Genomic DNA, 19,176 nt, shown 5'->3' on the forward strand with positions numbered 1-19,176 from the left:
CTTCTGAGAAGAGTTCCACTCGCGGGGCGTTATGAAGTAAGTCCCTCGGAAGCACAGCTTCAGCCCCATAGACTAAGAAGAATGGAGTTCGGCCAGTCGATCGATTAGGAGTTGTCCTCAATCCCAAAGTACTGATGGAAGTTCATCGACCCAAGCGCCCGCGGCATGCTTGAGGTCACGCATCAACTGGGGTTTCAGTCTTTTGAGAATCAGTCCATTCGCTCTTTTAGCTTGTCCATTCGACTGGGGATGGGCGACTGAAGCATAGTCGACTTGAGTGCCTTGGGAAGCGCAAAAGGCTCTAAACTCATCAGAATCGAAATTCGACCCATTATCCATGATAATGCTGTGCGGGACACCATATCTGAATGTTAACTCTCTGATGAAGCTGACAGCAGTACTTGCTTCGAGGTTTTTAATAGGCTTGGCTTCAATCCATTTGGTGAACTTGTCGACTACTACGAGCATATGGGTGAAGCCACTTCTGCCAGTCCTCAGAGGTCCAACCATATTTAATCCCCAGACAGCAAAGGGACAGACGAGTGGAATGGTCTTCAGGGCTGATGCAGACTTGTGAGACATGTTGGAGTAAAACTGGCAACCTTTACATCTGTCGACTATGTCTTTCACCATTTCATTTGCTCGTGACCAATAAAATCCCGCTCGGTATGCTTTGGCTATAATGGTCCGAGAGGACGCATGGTGACCACAAGTCCCCGAGTGGATGTCGTTGAGGATCACTCGACCTTCTTATGGTGTTATGCACTTCTGAGCAACTCCGGTAGCACTTTCTCTATAAAGCTGTCCACCCACTACTGTGAAAGCTTTGGATCGACGGACAATCTTACGAGCCTCTTCTTCATCCTCTGGAAGCTCTTTACTGAGAATATACGCGATGTACGACACTGTCCAATCGGGTATGACAACCAAAACTTCCATGACCAAGTCGACCACGGCTGGGACTTCAACTTCAGTCGGATCAGTAGGGATCTTAGGTTGTGGGGGCTCTTCCGTGAAGGGATCCTCTTGGACAGATGACGTGCGGAGATGTTCCAAGAAAACATTACTGGGAATGGGCTCACGCTTGGAGCCTATCTTTACCAAATCATCAGCTGCTTGATTTTTCAGTCGGGGTATATGATGGAGTCTAACCCCTCAAACTTCTTCTCTAACTTTCTCACTACATTACAATAACCAGTCATAGCCGGGCTTCTGATGTCCCACTCCTTCATTACTTGATAAACCACAAAATCCGAGTCGCCGTAGACCATCAGGCAACGGATGCCGAGTGAAATGGCCATACGCAACCCATACATAAGTGCTTCATATTCGGCTTCGTTGTTGGAGGAATCAAAATGAATCTGAAGAACATAGCTGAGTCTGTCTCCTCGAGGGGATACCAATACCACTCCAGCACCAGAACCGTTCAACATCTTGGATCCATCAAAGAACATGGTCCAATGCTTCGAGTGAATTTGAGTCGGTTGTTGTTGCTCGACCCACTCGGCGAGGAAATCTGCTATTGCCTAGGACTTGATAGCGTTCTTTGCCTCAAACTTGATATCCAAGGGAAGGAGTTCAATCGCCCACTTTGCCACTCGACCAGTTGCACCTCTGTTGTTCAGAATTTCTGACAAAGGTGCATCGCTGACGACTGTAACGGAGTGATCAGAGAAATAATGTGCAACTTTCTTCGTGGTCATGTAGATCCCATAGACAAGCTTCTGATAGTGAGGATATCTTTGCTTGGATGGAGTCAAAACTTCAGAAATATAATACACTGGACGCTGAACTTTCTAGGTTTTTCATTCTTCTTCCCGCTCGACCGTAAGTACTGTACTAACGACTTGTCCAGTGGCTGCAATATAAAGCAGTAAAGGCTCTTTGCTGATTGGGGGCAGCGAGCACCGGCTGGGTGGAAAGAAGGGTTTTGAGTTCTACAAACGCTGCATCAGCTTCAGGAGTCCACTCGAACTTATCAGATTTCTTCATCAGTCGGTAAAGAAGCAGTGCCTTTTCACCGAGGCGAGAGATGAATCGACTCAAGGCGGCGAAACAACCAGTAAGCTTCTGAACATCATGAACACGCACAGGGCGTTTCATCCGGAGTATGGCTCCAACTTTCTCTAGGTTGGCATCAATACCTTGTTCGGAAACGAGGAAACCGAGTAACTTTCCTCCTAGAACTCTGAATGTGCATTTCGATGGATTAAGCTTGATATCATACCTTCTTAGGTTGGCAATGGTTTCAGCGAGGTCAGTCAGCAGGTCGGAACCTTTGCGCGACTTGACCACAATGTTGTCCATATATGCTTCCACATTCCGCCTGATTTGAGTGAGCAAGCACTTCTGAATCATCCTCATAAATGTAGCTCCAACATTCTTGAGACCGAATGGCATGGTGACATAACAAAAGCACCCGAATGGAGTGATGAAAGCTGTTTTTATCTCATCGGGTCCATACAGTCGGATCTGATGATACCCAGAATAGGCGTCTAGAAAAGACAAACGCTCACATCCCGCAGTCGAGTCAACGATTTGATCAATACGAGGGAGAGGAAAATGATCTTTCGGGCAGGCCCGATTGATATGCTTGAAGTCAATGCACATACGAAGTGAATCGTCCTTCTTGGGGACCATGACAACATTGGGAAGCCACTCGGAGTGATAAATCTCTCGGATGAACTCAGCTGCTAGGAGCCGAGCCACTTCCTCGCCAATTGCTTTTATCTTCTGTACGGTAGACCGTCTAAGATGTTCCTTGACTATCTTCACTTTCAGGTCGACTCGCAAATGATGCTCAGCCAGTCCCCTGGGTACACCCGGCATGCCATAAGGTTTCCATGCAAAGATGTCCCAGTTCTCACGGAGGAACTAGATGAGCGCTTCTTTCTATTTGCTGTCGAGTGAAGTTGAGATATGAGTAGGAGCAGCATTAGAATCGGTCGGATGAATATGAATCAGGTTCGTTTCTCCTGACGACTGAAATGCAGAATCTGTGGCAGGCTTCTTTGCTCGCAGCAAATCACTCGGATCCGCATTTTTCTGATACTCTTGCATTTCAACTGCTGCCATTTGTGCATCGGCAATTTTGGAACCCTTCTGGAAGCATTCCTCCGCCTTCTGCCGATTGCCAGTGACCGTGATCACTCCTCTGGGACCAGGCATTTTCAACTTGAGATACACGTAACATGGTCGGGCCATAAAACGTGTGTAAGCAGGCCTTCCCAGAATAGCATGATAAGCACTCTGGAAATCCGCTACTTCAAATGTCAACTTTTCCTTACGGTAATTCTTTGAATCACTGAAAACCACGTCAAGGGTTATCTGGCCGAGTGATTCAACCTTCTTGCCAGGGATGACGCCGTGAAAGCTCATATTGCTCTCACTAAGTTTGGACATCGGAATGCCCATCCCCTTCAAGGTTTCAGCATAAGGGATATTCAGGCCACTACCACCATCAATTAGCACTTTGGTCAGTCTAGTGCCTCCAACAACTGGGTCAACCACCAATGCTTGACTCCTAGGAGTGGCTATGCGAGCAGGATGATCAGACTGGTCGAATGTGATGGCCATTTGTGACCACTTTATGTATGTTGTCGTTGTCGCAGCAACCATATTCACCTCTCTGTTGATTACTTTCAGTCGACTTTTGCTCTCAATGTCAGCAAAAATCATTAGGGTGGAATTGACATTGGGAAACCATCATCTTCCTCTTTTTCTTCATCCTTGTCAGATTCCTTTTCCTTCTCATGAGACTGTTTCTCTCGGAATTGCTCAATCAGAACTCGACACTGTCGAGTGGTATGCTTGGGATAAATCAGATTGCCTTCTTCATCTTTCTTGGTGTGAATGTGACATGACAAATCCATCACATCGTTACCAGCTGCATATTTTACTTTCTTAGGGGTCCAGGGCCCCTTAGATTTCCCTTTAAACTTTCCTTGAATCACTGCTGCAGTTTCACCAGGTCCTGCAGGTTCATCTTTACGCTTCTGTTTCCGATTGGAATTGCCTCCACTGGTGTCCTGACCCACTGGTTTACTGTTTCCATTGCGAATCCGATCCTCCTCTTCTCCGTTAGCATACCGAGTGGCTATTTCCATCATCCGAGTCAGAGACATATCTCCTGTCCGACCGAATTTCAGGACCAACTCTCGATTTTTGATGCCTTCTTTGAAAGCGCAAACTGCTTGATGGTGGGACACATTTTCCATAGTGTGGTGCAGAGTGGTCCACCTCTGAATACAATCTCTCAGAGTCTCACTCGGTTTTTGCACGCAATGCCGCAATTCTGTTAATCCCGATGGCCGCTTGCAAGTACCCTCAAAAGTTTTGACAAACACTCGTGCAAGTTCTTCATAGCTGAATATACTGCCTGGTACTAACTGAGTCAACCATGCTCTAGCTGATCCTTCCAACATCAGAGGAAGATGCTTCATGGCTATTTCATCATTGCCGCCACCAATTTGTACAACCACTCGGTAATCCTCAAGCCAAGTATCAGGCTTGGACTCGCCAGTGAACTTGCTGACTCCAGTCGCCAACCTGAAGTTGGGAGGAATCACTGCGGCTCTGATGGCTCTGCTGAAACACTCTGGACCCGAAACAGGAACTCTGCTTCCAGTCGGATGATCTCTGTCAAGGCCCTCTGTGGCACCCCGGCTCAGAGCGACCAGTTTACCATGTATTGCCGGCCCAGAGACCATGTCCTTTGGCAACATACAACATCTTGGTATAGAAAACAACCGCTTTATCGATGCTAGCGGCTCATAGTTTACATTACAACAAGTGTCGAGGCCAAGCGGCACACACGGTGCAGCTGAAAAATATGTACATTATTTAGTGAACATAAAGGGGCCTTGATCATAACTATGTGGCAGCGGAACAATGTCGTAGCGGAAACTCCATAGCACAGGGACACCGATGTGGACATGATCTAGACTCGAGCAGCACTACTTTCCAACGAGACTTTCCTGAAATCTGGCATGCCACGCCAGGTCAGTACATGGAATATACTTGCAAGCTCACAACAGGCATAATCATAATGACAATCAATATCATGATAATTAACCAATTAATAATGCGATAATGCTGTGATCATGCTCTTGTGAGAAAAGTACCTCGGGACTGGCATACCAACCGTGATCGTTCTTGGATCACACACGTACCACCATCATGGTCCTGAATAGGGTATCTCGTGATCCTTACGGCGATCACAACCACGACCAATACTTGGTCTCGAACTTCTCGGTGGCTTTCCACCATCATCAACAGCGCAAAGTTCATAACTTAGTGTGCAAAATTTATTGAACATTGACCCATGGTGTGACGTACTACGAGCGTGTCCGTAACTGTGGACTCGGCTATCGATAGGTTATTACACTCTGCAGAGGTAGCACACAGTACCCACACCACGGAACCCATGGCCTCGAACTCCCATTCGGGTGGACCAACGACATTCCGACGAAACCCCTCCATTGCCATGACACTCTCCCGGCCACACCGACACAATCCCCACTGTGCTAGTCCTGGGTTGCCCGTGTCTACCAAAGACACAACGACCACTATCGTGGCCAAAACGATCCCACAAGGGAACCCGGTACCATAATCTCAACAACGGGCACACAAGGTTATGTCTGTTTACCGGGCCAGGGTAAGCAAGCCCATAAACTTCCCTAGTTGGAGGCACCGACCAGAGGCATGACAACAGACCGAATCAAGGCCCCCCATAAGGAAAATGTGGTTGCACTAGGAAAAACATGATTCAGTGGCACCATGACCCGGCCAACGATATATTCAAGTTGAGTTATATTCAGGTTCAACTTAAAGTAAAAATAACCGGTGTCATGATATGCCATGAAATGCAACGCTAACATATGCATAACATATTAACGGAAATGACTGAGTCAACCATCTTCACACTAAGCATAATCATCAACAACTTATGCCACTTTTCTGGTTAGGATAAACCTTACTTTTGACAGAATATTTTCTAGCAAATTTTTATTATTTGGCTTAGGCAAGAAAATAACTTTAAGTAATTACTCATATGCATAACAATATTATTCTCTCATCACCACAAATAAATCCTAGTTTCTTTACCAACTAAGTTAGTTTCAAACATTCTGTAACTCAAGCATATTAGCTAAAACAAGCACTTAGCAGGATATAAATAACATAATAGTTATTTTGAATGCATGGATTAAATCTTTCATTCAAGTAAGAAAATCATAAATATTGAAATGGCACCATGAACATGTTGCTGTGGCTTGCCTTAGTGTAGATGAGGTTCACAAGCCTTCTGGTGATCCTCAAGACAAGCCTCACCCTCTGAAAATAATTTTAAACACAAGAAGAAAGTATCAAGAACCCTTCTGAAAATCACCAAAAATTCTAGACAGCTCAGAAAAATCTCATTTTTGGTGAGCTGCTAGATTTCTTTGCAAAGAACACAATGCAATAGAATCAATTCATTTGGACTTATGGTTGAAGAGTTATAGCTGTTTGAAGCTCTCTGGAAATTAATTGAATTTGAATTTAAATAAAACAGACTAGGGGGAGGGTGAGGTCGAAGGTGTAAAGCCTCGGGGCGCCACCACTCGTACCGCTTCGTGCGCGTATAGAGTGGCTGACTAGCGGGCCCCGCTAGTCAGGTGAGGGGGAGAGGGAGGGGGAAACAAAGGGGTCGCGGCTTCGCTGGAGCTCTCGCCGGTGACGAGGGCTCCTTAGAAAAAACGAGAGGGAGGGATCAAGAGAGGGGATGGAGGCGCATGTGCCCGTACTTGTAGCGTAGCTAGGGGTGGTCGGACGGCGTCGAAATCGACCTCTCAAGCGGAGGCAGAGAGGAGAGCTCGCCGGAGACGAAGACGACGACGAGCAGAGGCAACTCCAGGGGCTCCAAGTGGACGGAACGGCTTTACCGAAGAGTGGCGGAGGCTCTGGAAGGGTCGCCCTGGCCTGGGAGGGGATGGAGCTACCGCGACAACCCGAGGGGATCTTCGGCGAGCTCGAGCTCGGGGACGGTAGCCTGCGGCCTGCCCGGGCGGGCTACGGCTATCTACGCGTTTGTGGAGTGTGTGGGAGTGGAGGATGGTGCTCGAGGAGGCTGGGGGTGGCTCCTTTTATAGGCGAGCGTCGGAGGGGTGGATCGGGCTCCCCCGGCGACACCTAGACACTGCGCCCGGCGACGAGCGGCGTCAGTGAGAGGGGGAGAAGGGGAGTGAGGGAGTCCTGGATTAGGGGGTCTCCGGACAGCCGGACTATATCCTTTAGCCGGACTGTTGGACTATGAAGATACAAGATTGAAGACTTCGTCTCATGTCCGGATGGGACTCTACTTGGCGTGGAAGGCAAGCTAGGAAACACGTATATGGATATTTCCTCCTTTGTAACCGACCTTGTGTAACCCTAACCCTCTCCGGTGTCTATATAAACCGAAGGGTTTTAGTCCGTAGGACAACAATCACAACAATCACAACATACAATCATACCGTAGGCTAGCTTCTAGGGTTTAGCCTCTCTGATCTCGTGGTAGATCTACTCTTGTACTACCCATATCATCAATATTAATCAAGAAGGACATAGGGTTTTACCTCCATCAAGAGGGCCCAAACCTGGGTAAAACATCGTGTCCCCTGCCTCCTGTTACCATCCGGCCTAGACGCACAGTTCGGGACCCCCTACCCGAGATCCGCCGGTTTTGACACCGACATTGGTGCTTTCATTGAGAGTTCCTCTGTGTCGTCGCCGTTAGGCTTGATGGCTCCTACTACCATCGATAGCGATGCGGTCCAGGGTGAGACTTTTCTCCCCGGACAAATCTTCGTATTCGGCGGCTTTGCACTACGGGCTAATTCGCTTGGCCATCTGGAGTAGATTGAAAGCTACGCCCCTGGCCATCAGGTCAGATTTGGAAGTTTGAACTACACAGCCGACATCCGCGGAGACTTGATCTTCGACGGATTCGAGCCACAGCCAGGCGCGCCGCACTGTCGCGATGGGTATGACCTAGCTCTGCCACCGAACAGTACCCCAGAGGTCGTGCCCGCACCAGCTCCGACCCTTAGTTTGGAGCCAATTGCGCCAATCGAGGACAGGTGGTTAGACACCGCCTCAGGGGCTGCAGTCTCAACGGCAATCGAGCTGAACACCAGCATAATCCTCTGTGCAGCTCATGACTCCAAGGTGCCGAACTCTCTTTCTGACTCCAAACCACCCGTGCCCCTGCCAATCGAATCCGATTGGGCGGCGATCATGGAATTCGCCGCCGCGGATATCTTTCAGCACTCGCCCTTCGGCGACATTCTGAATTCACTAAGGTCTCTCTCTTTGTCAGGAGAGCCCTGGCCAGATTATGGCCAACAGAATTGGGATGCGGACGACGAAGAAATTCGACACCCACCCACCACCCACTTCGTAGCCACTGTCGATGATTTAACCGACATGCTCGACTTCGACTCCGAAGACATCGACGGTATGGACGACGATGTAGGAGACGAACATGAACCAGCACCTATAGGGCACTGGAAAGCCACCTCGTCATATGACATATACATGGTGGATACACCCAAAGAAGGCAATGGCGACGGGATAGCGGAGGATGACCCCTCCAAGAAGCAACCCAAACACCGACGTCAGCGGCGCCGCTCTAAGTCCCGCCAAAGAAAAAGTGGTGATACCGGCACAGGAGATAATAACAGTCCAGATAGTGCCGAAGAAAACAACAAACCCCTCCAGCAAGATTTAGAGCAGGAGGATGGAGGAACCAGCTCTCCTGAGAGAGCGGTAGACGGAGAGGAGGAGGATGACAATTACATCCCCCCCTCCGAAGACGAGGCAAGCCTCGGCGACGATGAGTTCGCCGTCCCAGAGGATCCCGTCAAACAAGAGCACTTCAAGCGCCGGCTTATGGCCATGACAAATAGCCTGAAGAAAAAGCAGCAGCAGCTTCAAGCTGATCAACATCTGCTAGCTGACAAATGGACGGAAGTCCTCGCGGCCGAGGAATATAAACTCGAGCGCCCCTCCAAGAGTTACCCAAGACGCAGGTTACTACCCCGACTGGAGGAAGAAGTGTATGATACGGCTGATCGGCCACCTCGTGGCTACGATAGAGAGGCATTCAAGCCAAAAGCTCAGCCTCCACCCCAACGCCATTCAAATAAAAAGGCATGGGGAGATACACAAGACCTGCAAGACATATTGGAGGATAAGGCAAAGCATTCAAGATTGATCTACGGATCACGAGACGACAAACGTCACGCCGGATACATAAGCAAATCCGGCTGGGCCGAATACAGCGGGCAAGACCCATTCGAGCTGCATCACGATATAGCCCAATACAGAGGCGCCGCACACCCCTTATGCTTCACAGACGAAGTAATGGAACATCAATTCCCAGAAGGTTTCAAACCTGTAAATATTGAATCATATGACGGCATAACAGATCCCGCAGTATGGATTGAGGATTTCCTCCTCCACATCGACATGGCCCACGACGATGACTTACACACCATTAAATACCTCCCACTAAAGCTCAAAGGACCAGCGCGGCATTGGCTTAACAGCTTGCCAGCGTACTCCATTAGCTATTGGGAAGATCTGGAAGCCGCATTCCTCGACAACTTTCAGGGCACTTATGTGCGACCACCAGACGCCGATGATTTGAGCCACATAATTCAGCAGCCAGAAGAATCGGCCAGGCAATTCTGGACTCGGTTCCTTACAAAGAAAAATCAAATCGTCGAATGTCCGGATGTGGAGGCCTTAGCGGCTTTCAAGCACAACATCCGAGACAAGTGGCTAGCCCGACACCTTGGTCAAGAAAAGCTGAAATCTATGGCAGATCTCACGAAGCTCATGACTGGCTTTTGTGCGGGAGAAGACAGTGGGCTGACTCGCAGTAATAACATATCCAAGAACCATGGTACCTCAGATACCAAGGACGGCAATAGCAGGTCACGTCGCAACAAGCATAAGCGCCGCATTAACAGCGAAAATACCGAGGATACGATAGTCAATGCCGGATTCAAAGGCTCTAAACCCGGTCAGCGGAAAAAGCCATTCAAACAAAGTACGTCGGGTCTGTCCAGCTTGGACCGTATACTCGATCGCTCGTGTCAAATATACGGCACCCCAGATAAGCCAGCCAATGACACCAACATGGATTGTTGGGTGCTCAAGCAGGTCGGCAAGTTAATTGCCGAAAACAAGGACAAGGGGCCGCATAGCAATGACGAGGAGGAGCCCCGGCAGTCGCACACTGGAGGACAGAAGAGGTTTCCCCCGCAAGTGCGGACGGTGAACATGATATACGCAACCCACATCCCCAAGAGGGAACGGAAGCGTGCGCTCAGGGACGTATATGCGTTGGAGCCAGTCGCCCCAAAGTTCAACCCTTGGTCCTCCTGCCCGATCACCTTCGATCGCAGGGACCACCCCACTAGTATCCGTCATGGCGGATTTGCCGCACTGGTCCTAGACCCAATCATCGACGAATTTCACCTATCTCGTGTCCTTATGGACGGCGGCAGCAGCCTGAACCTGCTTTATCAGGACACGGTGCACAAAATGGGTATAGACCCCTCAAGGATGAAACCCACAAAAACGACCTTTAAGGGCGTCATTCCAGGTGTAGAGGCCCATTGCACAGGCTCAGTTACAATGGAAGTGGTCTTCGGATCCCCGGATAATTTCCGAACCGAAGAGTTAATCTTTGATATAGTCTCGTTCCGCAGTGGTTATCACGCGCTGCTCGGGCGAACCGCATTCGCTAGATTCAATGCAGTACCCCATTATGCATACCTCAAGCTCAAGATGCCAGGACCTCACGGAGTTATTACAGTCAATGGAAACACAGAGCGCTCTCTCCAAAGAGAGGAGCACACCGCGACCCTCGCAGCGGAAGCGCAAAGCAACCTCTTAAGGCAATCAACCAGTTCGGCGCTTCAAAGCCCGGACACCTTCAAGCGCGCTCGGGGCAATCGGCAAATAGACCGCCTGGCGCAATCTGAGCTCGCGTAGCAATACGACGGCCACCCCAATCCCAGCCCAGCGGTGAAACTCGTGCCGCGCGTACATAATTACGCATTAAAAATACCATGGGCACAGGTGGCACAACTGCAGCACGCCCCAAAACGCGGCCTAAACCGCACTAGGGGCTTCCAGTTTGGTTATTTTTCTTTTTCTTTCAGGACCTTAATCTCTGGAAACACTGTCCGGTAGCACTGTTGCCGAACACATGATGCAACAACCAAGGAGGCAGACAGCTATGTTATACCACGGAATTCCCAGGTTGATTACAGTAACGAGTGAAATATTCAATTTAATATCATTCCTCAGCTTGCCCTTGGAAGGGACATAGTCCTACTCTTTGCTTATCGCACTATCTGTATCACTCTGCTTTAACGCAATTTTTTTAATAAACAATGCGTGACATTACGACTATTATTGCATTCTTGTTATATATATATATATATATATATATATATATATATATATATATATCTACGTGTTCATTAATGACGCCTTGCAACTGTACACTCTGGTACGGCCAATACACCAGTGGCTTACATACCCCACAATGCGGTGTGAAAAGTCCGAACACTTTCACAAGTGCGGCACCCCAAACTTATAGCATTATATGCATTAGCTCCGAATCATGTCTTTGGTCAAATGTTGGGTTTGCCCGGCTCCTATGTTTTGGTACCTTACGTTCCGCTCTATCGGCTAAGGTAGCGTTAGGATAACTACTGCGATTGTGCCCCGGTTCTGCCGGCTTAGCACCTCAGTAGAGAAAGCTAAAACTGACTGTCATGATAAGGCGAGAGACTGGTCGCTGTTCGGTGAGGTTTTTCGAGTCCCTAAAGACATATGCCGCTTAGGGCGAGGGGCCGGCCCTGTCCGGCTTACAGGCGTGTATTGCGCCCCGAATTTGGCCTTCCAAATACCAGGGGCTTCGCCGAAATTTAAAATTATAGAATTCTATGGCTAAGTGAGAGTGATAAAGCATTATTAGTCCGGTTGCCTTGTTCGTTGTTCTGAGCACCTCCCTCGAAGGACCCAAATATGGGAACAAGAGTGCTCAGGTTTATCCCGAACACCGCAGCACTCGTGGCATGGGGGCAGAAGCCGAGGACTAGCCATCTCTTAGATTGGATAAACAGCCAAACATAAGGTAATATTTTAAATTCAAAACAAGCGTTGCATAGCGCATATGAAACATGTTTTCATAAATACAGGATAAAACGAGCGAGTTTACTCAAATATTGCATCTTTTGAACACTCATCCGCGATAAGACTGGCACCCGGCAGAACACCCTTGTAGTACATCTCGGGGTGGCGGTGCTCCTTGCCCTCCGGCGGCCCCTCCTTGATCAGCTTCACGGCATATAGCTTGACCCACTGCAATTTCACACGGGCAAAAGCCCGGCGTGCACCTTCAATGCAGACGGATCGCTTGACGACCTCCAGCCATGGGCAGGCATCCACACGCCGCCTCACCAGGCCGAAGAAGCTGCTCGGAAGGGCGTCGCCAGGCCAGAGCCGGACTATAAAGCCCTTCATGGCCTGATCGGTCGCCTTATGTAGCTCGACCATCTGCTTCAGCTGGTCGCTCATCGGCACCGGATGTTCGGCCTCAACATACTGAGACTAGAACAACTTCTCCGTCAACCTTCCGTCCTCGGCCTGGTAAAATTGTGCGGCATCGGACACACTGCGGGGCAAATCTGCGAATGCTCTTGAAGAGCTCCGGATCCGGGTAAGTAATCGATAATTAACTTTTACATGCTTGCTTTGCATATAGAAAGCCTTACCCGCCGCTATCTTCTTCATCGTGTCGATCTCTTGGAGGGCCTTTTGGGCTTCGGCCTTGGCACTCTTCGCGCTCTCAAGGGCCGCGGCAAGCTCAGAATCTCGCGTCTTCGAATCAAGCTCCAATGCCTCGTGCTTTGTCACGAGAGCCTGGAGCTCTTGCTGCACCTCGCCCACCTGAGCCTCGTGCTTCTCTCGCTCGGTGCACTCCTTGGTCGCTGTATCTTCGGCCTTGGTTAGCGCTTGCTTCAGGGTCGCCACCTCGGTCTTGGCCCCTGGCAAACATACAATGATCCTGTCATTTTGCATTCGCGTCCTTTTTTATATATACATTTCTATAGACAGGGTATTACTTACCCTTGTTCTCCTCGAGCTGCCTCTTGGCAAGGCCGAGCTCTTTCTTGGACCCCTCGAGGTCCTGCTTCAGTACGGCGACCTCCACAGTCAGTGCGGCGGACGCCAGCAACGAAGCCTGCATATGCATATTGACACACTTATATTAGACTCCTGCGATATTATTTGATCCTTTGTTCGACTTTTCTTTGTGAACACCGAACAAAGCATCAGGGGCTACTGTCTATGCGGTAATATTTCTACTACATTTTCAAACACTTACCTCGAAGCCTATTAGAAGGCTGGCACAGGCTTCAGTCAATCCGCTCTTGGCGGACTGAACCTTCTGGATCACCGCACTCATGCTAGTGCGGTCCTCCTCGTCGATGGAAGCGCTGCGAAGCGCTTCCAGCAGATTGTCCGGCGCCTCTAGATGGATAGAGGTCACCGGCACAGGCGTCTTGCCCGCCTTAGAAGGAGGCCGCCTGCCCAAGCCCGGAACCACTGGAGGGTCCGGCACGGTGTTCGGCTGAGGGCCGAACTCGAAGCCCTCGGGGCCCCACCCCCCCGGCTCCCGGAGTCTGGAAGGTCGCCTTGTGGCGCCTCCGAGACTGTCTCCCCTCGATCCGGTGCCTCTTGGGACAATACCTCGACGTCGTCGGTAGGATGAGGGGAGGTGGCGGTCGGGACTGGATCGCTATCCATGTCCGACGAGCCCAGGGAGCCGTCCGATGATACCTCGATATTGGCTCGTGGCGGCCTGCATAATTATGTTCAGCGATTAGGGAAAGAAGTGCGACAAAGGAATCCTATGAGTTACTCTGGTATCCGAATACTTACGATCTCCCTGGGGGCTTGACCCTGGGCAACCACTCGTCTTCACCTTCGTTGGCCGCGGTGGAACTGTCCGGAAGGAGAGTCCTTCCCTTCTTGGACCCTCCGGTCTCCCCGGTTGGGGCAGCCTTCCTTTTCTTGTCTCCTCCAGTCGGTGGGGGAGCATCTTCTTCTTCTCCTTCCTCGTCTTCGGGGGAAGAGTGCACCGTAGAGTCATCGGACGGTGAGTCTGACGATGCCTGGCGTCGGGAAATCTTTCGAGCTCCCTTGGCCTTCTTGGCCTTCTCCGACACCTTATAAGGGGCCGGAGTCAACATCTTCGCCAGAAGAGCGTCAGTGGGGCCTTCGGGAAAAGGAGCCGGATAGTCGATCTGTCCGGCCATCTTCTGCCAGTCCTATCAAAGGTACGGGAGTTTAGATCCCGCATAGAGTCAATCTATATAAAAAATGATTATCCTGTGAAAGGTAAAGCAGCTTACCGCACTGGCTAGGCGCTTCGCGCTGAATCCGCAATCCTCAGTAATAGGGGGGGGGGACCTCGGCACTTTTGAATAGCACCCTCCAGGCGTCTTCAAGAGTTGTGTCGAAGAGCCTGTTTAGAGTTCGGTGCTGCGCCGGATTGAACTCCCACAAGTTGAACTCCCGTTGTTGGCACGGGAGTATCCGGCGGATGAGCATGACTTGGACTATGTTGACAAGCTTGAGCTTCTTGTCCAACATGTTTTCAATACATGTTTGGAGTCCGGTCAGCTCATTCGAACTACCCCAGGATAGGACCTTCTCTTTCCAGGGGCCGCGTGGGGATGCCAGATCGGAACTCGGGGGCCGCTGCCCATGCAGGGTCGCGCGGCTCGGTGATATAGAACCACCCCGATTGCCACCCCTTTATGGTTTCCACAAAGGAGCCCTCGAGCCATGTTATGTTGGGCATCTTGCCCACCATGGCGCCTCCGCACTCCGCCTGGCGGCCGCCCACCACCTTCTGCTTGACATTGAAGGTCTTCAGCCATAAGCCGAACTGGGGCTTGATGCGGAGGAAGGCCTCGGACACGACGATAAACGCCGAGATGTTGAGGATGAAGTTCGGGGCCAGATCGTGGAAATCCAGGCCGTAATAAAACATGATCCCCCGGATGAAGGGATGGAGAGGGAATCCCAGTCCCCAGAGGAAATGGGTGAGGAATACTACCCTCTCATGGGGCCTGGGGGTGGGGATGAGCTGCCCCTCATCTGGGAGCCGGTGCGCGATGTCGTCGGGCAGGTATCCGGCTCTCCTCAGTTTCTTGATGTCTCCCTCCATGACGGAGGAGACCATCCACTTGCCTCCCGCTCCGGACATGGTTGGAGAAGGTTGAGGCGGAAGTGTGGGCTTGGGCGCTAGAGCTCGAGTGTGCGAAAACGGATGAGCAAAGGAGGAAGAAGGCGTGGATAGAAAGGTGAATCCTTATCCCTTTATATGGGCGGACGAAACTAAGCGTCCCCACTTGCCTGGTAAAACTCGCTTATCCCCCAAGCGCCGCAATTGATGGCGCGATTGGGTTACCCACGCCCGTATTGATGAGAATCCCGTAATAAGGGGACACGATCTCTGCTTTGACAAGACGTGTCGAAAAACTGCCTCGCGTTATGTGCGGGGCTGGTTAAAAGGAACTATTCGAATAATCACCGGGCCATGACATAACATCATGCTACCAAAACAAGCCTGCAAATTAGATCTACGAAAATATTATTCTCTCTGCAGTGGAATGTGGAACTTAATTTGCAGGGTCGGACACTATCCTCGTTTTCAAGTTCTTCTGTGATGTATTCGGAGAAGGAACCCTCCTTGCAATGCCGAAGACAATACTGCGCGCCGGACTCATCGTCATTGAAGCCTGGTTCAGGGGCTACTGAGGGAGTCTTGGATTAGGGGGTCTTCGGACAGCCGGACTATATCCTTTAGCCGGACTGTTGGACTATGAAGATACAAGATTGAGGACTTCATCTCGTGTCCGGATGGGACTCTACTTGGCATGGGAGGCAAGCTAGGCAATACGCATGTGGATATTTCCTCCTTTGTAACCGACCTTGTGTAACCCTAACCCTCTCCGGTGTCTATATAAACCGAAGGGTTTGAGTAAGTAGGACAACAATCACAACAATCACAACATATAATCATACCATAGGCTAGCTTCTAGGGTTTAGCCTCTCTGATCTCGTGGTAGATCTACTCCTGTACTACCCATATCATCAATGTTAATCAAGCAGGGCGTAGGGTTTTACCTCCATCAAGAGGGCCCGAACCTGGGTAAAACATCGTGTCCCCTGTCTCCTATTACCATCCGGCCTAGACACATAGTTCGGGACCCCCTACCCGAGATCCGCCGATTTTGACACCGATAGTGAGCAACTCACGCGGGGACTGTGGGCGAACAAGGACGAGCACATGATCAAGAGGAAGGCGACATGCACAGTACAGAGCGCACTGTGGCGTTGGCTGGACCGCGCCCGTGCTCGCTGCGGCGAGCTCTGGCGTCGACGAGTGCCAGGGGGATTAAGGGAGTTGAGACGAAGATGGTGGTGAAGTTTGGCGTGCATTGGCAGTCGGGGAAGCGAGCACGCGTGAAACAGAGCGCGCGGCGACACTCAGAGCGCGTCGACACGCATGCTGGCTTCATGGACACGCGTGGTCACCGCGTGAACTCTTCACTCTTCCCTCAGGCCGACCAATGTCCAAAGATCATGTCTAGCTTGTTGTTCATGGTAGTTTTGAAGATTACCACGCTTTGGTTTGGCTCCAGATGCAGTAGAAAATATTTCACATGTTTGGTAACCTTCTGATCAATAACTTTGAGAGGTTACTGAGGTTAAATGGTTGGGAGTTGGAGGCTATGCTTTGGAGGCTAGCAATCATCTACTAAGGTGACGATGCTCAAGGAAAATTAGGCACAATGGAGCAAGTAAAATGGTAGATGCTGTAGAAACCCCCATTTCTGTCCAGAATAGAAAATATTTTCCATAGAAAAAATATTCCAAAAAGTGGTGCAATATTTTTGCTTAGGAAGGTGCCCTAGGGTTCAAAGAATATTTTTGAATTTTTGTCAGATTTTTGTGGGTAAGTAAAATTGGGGTTGCTTTGGAGCACAATAAACTAGCTAGGGTTTTGGAGGGGAAAATGAATATTTTTCATTAAAGAAAAATATTCCAAATATTATTTTGGGAAGAATTAGAGAGGGAATGATGGTTAGGGAGAGAAATGATGCACTTGGGTGAAAGCCAAGGGTACCCAAGTGTTTAAGTCCATATGAAAAAATTCCAAAAACTCCAAATTCTAAAATCAACTCAAATGAAATATCAGGCAAATAAAGGAGGGCAAAAACCAGGTGGTCACAAACCTCCCCCACTTAGAATGAATCTCGTCCTCGAGATTCGATTGCTTGGGAAAACCATTCTGGATAATGTGCCCTTGGAAATTCTTCCCATTCCCACATTGATTCTAACTCCGTGTGATGCTCCCACTGAACTTTGTAAAACTTCCTTACTTTACTGCGAGTGACTCTTTCCATCTGATCCAAAATGCTAATTGGTCTCTCTTCATATGTTAAATCCCTTGCCAACTCTATCTCAGTCATATCAGTCTTTTTCTCAGGCGGTGATATGCATCGTCTTAACTGGGAAACATGAAACACTTTGTGCACGTCCGATAATTCAGGGGGTAGTTCCAACTGATATGCAACATCGCCTACTCGGGACATGACTGGAAATGGACCAATAAATCTAGGTTTTAACTTTCCATGAGTCTGAAATCTCTTAACTCCTTTTATAGGAGTGACGCAGAGGTATACATGGTCTTCAGGTTCAAAACTGATTTGTGGGTGCTTTGCATTATAATAACTCTTCTATCGAGATTTGGCCAATTGCAATCTGTCTCTGATATCTTTCACTAGTTTCTCAGCTTCCATCATGAGATCTATTCCGAAAATATGACTATGTCCAGTTTGAGACCAATTTAAAGGAGTGCGGCACTTACAGCCATACAAAGCTTCATACGGTGACATTTTTAGACTGGTCTGGAAGCTGTTGTTATAAGAAAACTCGGCATACGGCAAGCAGTCTTCCCATTTAGACCCTTGGGCCAAAACACAGGCTTGCAACATATCTTCAAGTATTTGGTTTACCCGCTCTGTCTGCCCATCAGTCTGAGGATGATAAGCGGCACTGTATTTCAGTGCTGTCCCGAAGGCTTGATGGAGACGTGACCAAAAAGTGGAGGTGAATAGGGAACCTCGGTCGGAAGTGATGGTTTGAGGTACTCCATGCAGACTGACTATCCTGGGTACATACAACTGTGCAAGTTGGTCTGCTCAATATGTGGTTCTGATCGGGATAAAGTGACCAACCTTGATTAAGGTGTCTAGTATGACCCATATTGCATCATTTCCTCGCAGAGTCCTGGGCAGTCCTGTGATATCATCCATGCAGACATCATCCCATTTCCATTGTGAGACTGGCAGTGGTTGGAGAAGTCCGACTGGCTTCTGATGCTCTGCCTTTACCTTGTTGCATATGTCACAACATGCCACAAAATAGGCAATGTCTTTCTTCATTCCATCCCACCAAAATATTTGTTGGAGGTCTTCATACATTTTTGTACCTCCTGGGTAAATGGAATACGAAGATTCGTGTGCTTCAGACAGGATTTTCTGCTTTAAATCTGCTTGATTTGGCACACAAATTCTTCCACGGAACCGAAGGGTACCGAATTTATCCTTTGAGAAATCGAGAGTCTGTCCTGCCATCGTGCTCTTGACACGTTTCTGTAGATCAATGTCAGCTGGCTGGGCCTTGCGGATTTCTTCCTCAAGTGTGGGGGTGACTTCCAAAATATTAGCAAGGCCAACATCGACTATAACCAGGTTGAGCTGAGCGATCTCCTCTTGAAGTTCAGGGGGCAAGGATTTCAATATGACATTTAGGCTGACAGGCTTTCGACTGAGTGCATCGGCCACCACATTGGCCTTACCTAGGTGGTAATTTATTCCAAGATCATAATCCTTGACCAACTCAAGCCATCTTCATTGACGGAGATTTAAATCCGAGTGGGTAAATATATACTTGAGAATTTTGTGATCGGTAAAAATTTGGCACCTTTTTCCAATGAGGTAGTGTCTCCAAATTTTTAAATCATGAACCACCGCGGCCAATTACAAATCA

The sequence above is a fragment of the Triticum aestivum genome, chromosome 6A (genome assembly GCF_018294505.1).
Source record: "Triticum aestivum cultivar Chinese Spring chromosome 6A, IWGSC CS RefSeq v2.1, whole genome shotgun sequence".
In the NCBI taxonomy this organism is placed as follows: domain Eukaryota; kingdom Viridiplantae; phylum Streptophyta; class Magnoliopsida; order Poales; family Poaceae; genus Triticum; species Triticum aestivum.